This window comes from Furipterus horrens, unplaced genomic scaffold, assembly GCF_987537825.1.
Source record: "Furipterus horrens unplaced genomic scaffold, mFurHor1.1.pri manual_scaffold_2, whole genome shotgun sequence".
In the NCBI taxonomy this organism is placed as follows: Eukaryota; Metazoa; Chordata; class Mammalia; order Chiroptera; family Furipteridae; genus Furipterus; species Furipterus horrens.
The window spans coordinates 96,184,516-96,190,838 of record NW_028327172.1 but is presented as its reverse complement, the minus strand read 5'-3'; the positions used below and the strand labels follow the sequence as shown (position 1 = coordinate 96,190,838).

The following is a 6,323-nucleotide window of genomic DNA, read 5'->3' as shown; positions in this document are numbered from 1 at the left end:
AATGAGCCCATATTAATATGAATGTAAAGAGATTAGAGCTTTTATACTATAAGAAGAATAGATAAGAGTTGTTTTTAGGGAGGAAAAATATAATTTTTGATAAAGGGGGTGATAGATTAATAATAGTTGAGACTATGCAAGCCAGTAGGTAATATTTACATTGTATGTTAATAAAAATAGAAGAAAAGGATGGAAAAATGCATAATATAGTAAGAAAGTGGGATTGTATTGTATTGGGTTTATATAGTAGTTATATTCTACTATTTAGAGTGATAGGGGGGCTAAACTAGACACACAAACAAATAAACAACGATTAAAGAGAAAGAATGAGAAAGAGACATTATATGCAACACATTAGAGATATAGTTTGTTTTTCTTTTCCTTTTTTCTTCCTCTCCTCTCCTCTCCGTTTTTTTTTTTTTTTTTTTTTTTTTTTTTTTGGAAGGGGAAAAAAAAGAAAAAGAACCAACAACAACAAGAAAAAAGAAGAAAGAAAGAGAGAAAAGAAAGAAGAAAGAAGAAAGAGAGAAAAAAAAAAGGAATGTTTTTACTCAGTTCAGCCTTGGTGTGTCGTCTTCTTTTTCTGCGTCTGCCGCTGGTCTAGTGTGGCGGTTCAGAGGTTCCTGTTTCTTGCAGCAATGGTTTGCGCCCGCGGTTGCTGGCACAGCGTGCTCCCTTGCTGCCCGCTGGAGCCAGCTGAGGTGTCCTTGTGCGCGCACCCCTGCATGGGCGGGGCGGCCCGAAAGCTTGCCCCGTGGTTGGCGCCTATTGTCCCCTGGCTGAGGTGTTTTTGCCCTTGCATGCCCGTGCCCTTAGTCCCGCTGAGACGAGCTCCAGGAGTTGGTCTCTCGCCTCTTAGGGCAGGGCCCCGGACACTTGTGCTAAGTGGAAGTGAGCGTCTGTGAGTCGCTGCCGCCCGCTGTCCTGGCACCGCAGCTGCCTGCCTTCCCTCACCCGTCTGGGAGGGCACGAGCAGAGCCTGCACTAGTGGTCTGCTTCCCGGCCTGGGGTCCGGCGCCCACTGGAGCTGCCTAGGGGTGTCTGCGCACGGTCCTCTGCGTGTTCAGTGGGCCCTCCCTGTGCCCGTTGGGGCACTGATCTTATGTCTGTTGGGGAGTGTCTGAGGGGCACCCAGACTCCCGGCCCCGCGCACCTGGGCCAGTGAATGAGAGCACTTCCCTATGTGCGCCCCTGTGACCCAAGGGTAGGGTTGGGGAGTAGATGAGCGCGCCATTGCGCCTGTGCTCCTCAAGAACGGCCTACTACCCCCAAACTTTCCTCCCCTCTCCACCGTCCACTAGAGAAAAATATAAAGGAGAATTATGTTCTCACTTGCCCGGCAGCACGCTGTCTCCTGTCCTTCAGCGCCAATGCCATTTGGTCGAGTCCCGTCTCTGCCAGCAGGCAGAGATCCGCTCTCCTCCCGACTCCTCTCCGGGGTAGCCTGTGGTCGCCAAAAAGCCTTTGTGTACTTCCAGCCGCAGCTCGGGCAGCTGCTCCAGTCAGGAATCCCGTTTTGTCCCCTTTTCCTCCGCTGTTCTCACTAAACAGGTTGTTCCCAGATGGATTTTCTCTAATCCAGCAGTGCCAAGGCTCGACTCCTGCCAGTGTCCAGCTGCTCACTGAGATGTTCTGTCTGCAATTAGCCCAAACTGCAGACGGGTCTCGGGAGCCTGAAAGCGCAGCCTCCCCTCACTCCTCCGCCATCTTCCTCCCAGTATATATTTTTAATTCTTTCAATGCATTTGCCCATTTCACGATGGATGACTTATGAGCACACCTGCCCACACCACGTTGAGTGTTCAGCAGTTTTTCACCCAAAACTGCACAGCCTCCATGTCCCACCCTCCCTATTCACCCATCTCACCCCAAGCAACTTTTTCCTATTTCCCTGTATGGAAAAAGTCCTCAAAGGGAAACTTATTGCCGATGTGGAATAGGTGAAACAAAAATGGCTGAAGCACAAAAAGGCATCAAAACTGAAGAGTTCAGAAACTGTTTCGAGTAGTTGAATAGATGTCTCGATAGTGTATTGTGTCAAATGGAGAGTTCTTTGAAGGTGACTGAAGTTTAAACATGTAAAAATAAATACACAATTTTTCATAAATAAATTCCATTTTGGGGAGGTCAATACTTGTATTCTTGTCAAAGGTTCATACCTTTTAGAAAAACAATGTCATCCTTCAAATCCTGTCTTAAACAATTTTCTTTCTCTTATCAAATTGAAAAATTCTCCTTTTTAATTTTTTTAACTATGTTCTTTCCTTCTTTGTCTGTTGGCTCTTCACAATCTCCACATTCCCAGAGTTCCAGAAGGATGATAAAAAGTTGCTGGTAATCCTGTTTGAAGCTAGCATTGTGTTCAGCCATCTGTTCCCTAGGGTTCTGCTCTGTGGTCCAATAAGGCTAAGAAAGGAGCTTCTTTCCTATTAGACACTTTTCATTATCAATTCATGGTACAACACATAATGAAGTTCTTTATTTTTTTAAATCAAATTTATTGGAGTGGCATTGGTCAATAAAATTACATAGGCTTCAGGGGGTACAATTCCATAATACATTATCTGTATATTGTATTGTGTGTTCACCACCCCAAGTCAAGTCTCCTTCCATCACTAATTATCCCCTCTTACCTCTTTGTACATCCCCCACCCCTCTTCTCCTCTGATAATCACCAACTATTGTTCATCTATGAGCGTTTTTCTTTTTTGACTTACTCCTTTCATCTTTTTTACCCAGCCATTCAACCCCCCTTCCCTCTTGACAGCTGTCACTCTGTTCTTTGTATCTATGAGTATGTTTCTATTTTGTTTGTTAGTTTCCTTTGTTCATTAGATTACACATATCAGTAAAATCATATGATACTTATCTTTCTCTGGCCGGCCTACTTCACTTAGCATAACACTCTCCAGGTTCATCCATGCTGTCATAAAGGGCAAGATTATTTTTATTATGGCTGAGTAGTATTCCAATGAATAAGTGTACCACAGTTTTTTTATCCACTCATCTACTGATAGACACTTGGCTGCTTCCAAATCTTGGCTATTGTAGATAACACTGCAGTGAACATAGGGGTGCATATATTCTTTTCAAATTTGTGTTTCAGGTTTCTTCTGATACACACCCAGAAGTAGAATTGCTGGAGCTAAGGCAGTTCCATTTTTAATATTCTGCAGAAACTCCATCTTCTTTCTACAATGGCTGCACTAATCTGCAGTCCCACCAACAGAGCATGAGGGTTCTCTTTCCTCCACATGCTCACCAGCACTTTTTTGTCGATTTATTGATAATAGCCATTCTGACAAGTGTGAAGTGATATCTCATCATGGTTTTAATTTGTATTTCTCTGATGATTAGTAACGTTGAGCATCTTTTCATATGTCCTCTTCAGAGAAGCTTATTCTGGTTCTTTGCCCATTTTTTAAATCAAATTGTTTGTTTGTTTTTTGGTATTGAGTTTTACAAGTTCTTTACTAATTTTAGATATTAACCTCTTATCAGAGGTATCATTGGAGAATATGTTCTGCCATCCTGTGAGTTGTCTTTTTGTTTTTTTGATGGTTTTCTTTGCTGTACAAAATCTTTTTAATCTGATATAGTCCTATTTGTTTATTTTTTCTTATTTTGTTTTACTTACCTGAGGAGATATATCAAATAAAATACTGTTATGAGCAGTGTCCAAGATTTTACTATGTTTTCCTCTAGAAGTTCTGTGGTTTCAAGTATAACATTTAAGTCTTTAATTCATTTTGAGTTTATGTTTGTGTGTGGTGTAAGAAGGTGGTCTTGTTTTATTTTTTTTAACCTGTATCTGTACAGTGTTCCCATCAGCATTTATTTATTTATTTATTTATTTATTTAAGAGAAATCAGGGAGGAGGAAAAAAATCCCCAAAACCCCAAGCAACAAAATGAAACCAAACCCAAGTCAAAAAAGGATAAAAGGGTTTCATACAATATAGTATCAAAAAAGTAAAAGGAACACACTAAATGCACAAACTGGTGGCAAGTTACATCCATAGTCTATTGTAATAGGTCCTTCCAGCATCAATCAGGTACGTTTCTTCTCATCTGCTATCTCAACGTTATTTACAAATTTGATAACTAACAAGAGTCTCTCACAGGAGGGCAGACAGGCTTCAATCATTGGTTTCAGGATCTGTCTGTGCCATGTAGGCATCCAACTCAGCATCCAGGTGTCCTTTTGTTTTCGACATGTACACATCCAGTTGGTTGTCCAGCTGCTCCTTGGTCAGTACAGGGCGAGCAAGGGCACCTCTCCCTCGTCCACGGCCTCTGCCTCTGCCTCCAAAGCCCCCTCTTCCCCGACCTATCATACCCCGACCTCTACCACCGATTCCGCCACGACCCATAGCTCCACGCCCTAGGCCCCATCTCCCAGGACCTCCACGATCTCGAACACCACCTCTTCTTAAGCCCATTCGGGGAGCTACGGCTCGTCCACCTCAGAGCAGGTTTTGACCTCGGAGCGACATCCCACCCCTCAGTAGGGTTCTCGTGGCACGTCCCCCACGTAGTCCTCCTCTGGGCAAGCCTCTCTGGATTATGGGTAGGCCTCGTCCTCCGATTGCTCCCCTGGCCAGGGCCCCTATGGGTCGGCCTAACCGTGCCTGGATGTTACTCTTACCCAGGCGCTGCTTTAAGCTCTGCTTAATTTTTAATGCTGCCTGGACAGAGGGTCTATTCTCCATCTGCTGGGCCAGTCTTCTGTTTCTGGCACTGGCTAGCTGCTATTGTTGCTGCATCGAAGCCCGAATATTCACTGGCATCGGCTGTTTGTTCTTCAGCATATTAGTAAAGCGCTCATTTAGAGACATCTTGGTGGTGCTTTTTAGCACAACTTTCGGCGCTGACTGTGCAGCCATCTTCAAATCCCGAGGATCGAAGGAAAAGGACGCCAGTGCTCCTCCCGGGGCTGCCCCGACGGCTGCGGAAGGCGAGCCGGAGGCCGGTCGAAACTGAGTTGATGGTGGAAGGGCTCGGGTTAACTTATTTGGCGGTTGGCTAGGTGCGTAAGCGGTGGACTGCTAGGTTAGTTCGTTGTTGTTGGCTGTCTGTCTGGTCAGCCGGTCCACCGGCTCGCCCAGCCTGCCCTTTCCTGCCTTTTGTCTCCCCACCAGCATTTATTGACTAAACTGTCTTTACCCCATTGTATGTTCTTGCCTCCTTCGTCAAATATTAATTGACCATAAATGTGTGGGTTTATTAGTGAGCCCTCTGTTTTGTTCCATTGATCTATATGTCTGATTTTATGCCAGTGCCATGTTGTTTTGATTACTATGGCCTTGTAGTATAGTTTGATATCAGATAGCATGATTCCTCCAACTCTGTTCTTCTTTTTCAAGATTGATGTGACTATTTGGGGTCTTTTGTGGTTCCATAATAAATTTTTGAAATATTTGTTTTAGTTCTGTAAAATATGCTATTGGTATCTTGATAGGAATTGCATTGAATCTATAGATTGCTTTGGGTATTATGGACGTTTTAATGATGTTAAGAAGGAAAAATAAAAAGACTTCCATGTTGGAAAGGAAGAAGTAAAACTGTCATTATTTGCAGGTGACATGAGAATCTTTAGAGAACCCTAAAAATTCTATAAAACTACTATAACTAATAAATGAATTTGGTAAAGTAGTAGAATACAAAATAAACATCCAGAAATCAGTTTCACCAATACTATACACCAATCTATACACCAATAATGAACAATCAGAAAGGGAAGGTAAGAAAATAATCCCATTTACAATTGCATCAAAAAAAATAAAATATTTGGAAATAAATTTAACTATGATGTAAAACACTTGTATTCAGAAAACTATGACACTGAAGAAGATAAAAATAAGTGGAAGCATATACCATATTCATGAAAGGAAGAATGAACATATAATGAAGCTCTGTAGTAGCAGATAGGGAATTCACTTCTCAGACAAGTGGCTGAACTTGTACCTGACAGATGTGGACCATTATCTATAATTACATCATGGGTATTCCACAAAGATAATTTTCTTTGTAGGACCAAAAAGACAAGTCTTGCTGAAGCCCAGGCCAAAGCACGATGAACTGGTGTTGGTATCTAAAAGGAGGATATTTCTCTTCTCTATATTAAAATCACCTGGTCTCTGCCCTAGCCCATAAAACCACCTTCAGTGAAGAATTTACAGTGACTATATGTTAGTGGTTTCCAAAACTTGGGGTTCTTTGCTTCTTGCTAATTTTTATATGCAAGTTATCTGTCAATGAGCTTCTATTTCAGTCATAATATTTCTGAGAACTTGCTTATAAATCAGCTAGCTGACAGATTCC

At 42.5% G+C, this 6,323-nt stretch overlaps 1 pseudogene; it reads right to left on the bottom strand.

Moving 5' to 3' along the window:
* Positions 1-3,932: 3,932 nt before the first annotated feature.
* Positions 3,933-5,125, bottom strand: LOC150019133 (chromatin target of PRMT1 protein pseudogene; annotated as a pseudogene).
* Between the last annotated feature and the right edge of the window lie 1,198 nt (positions 5,126-6,323).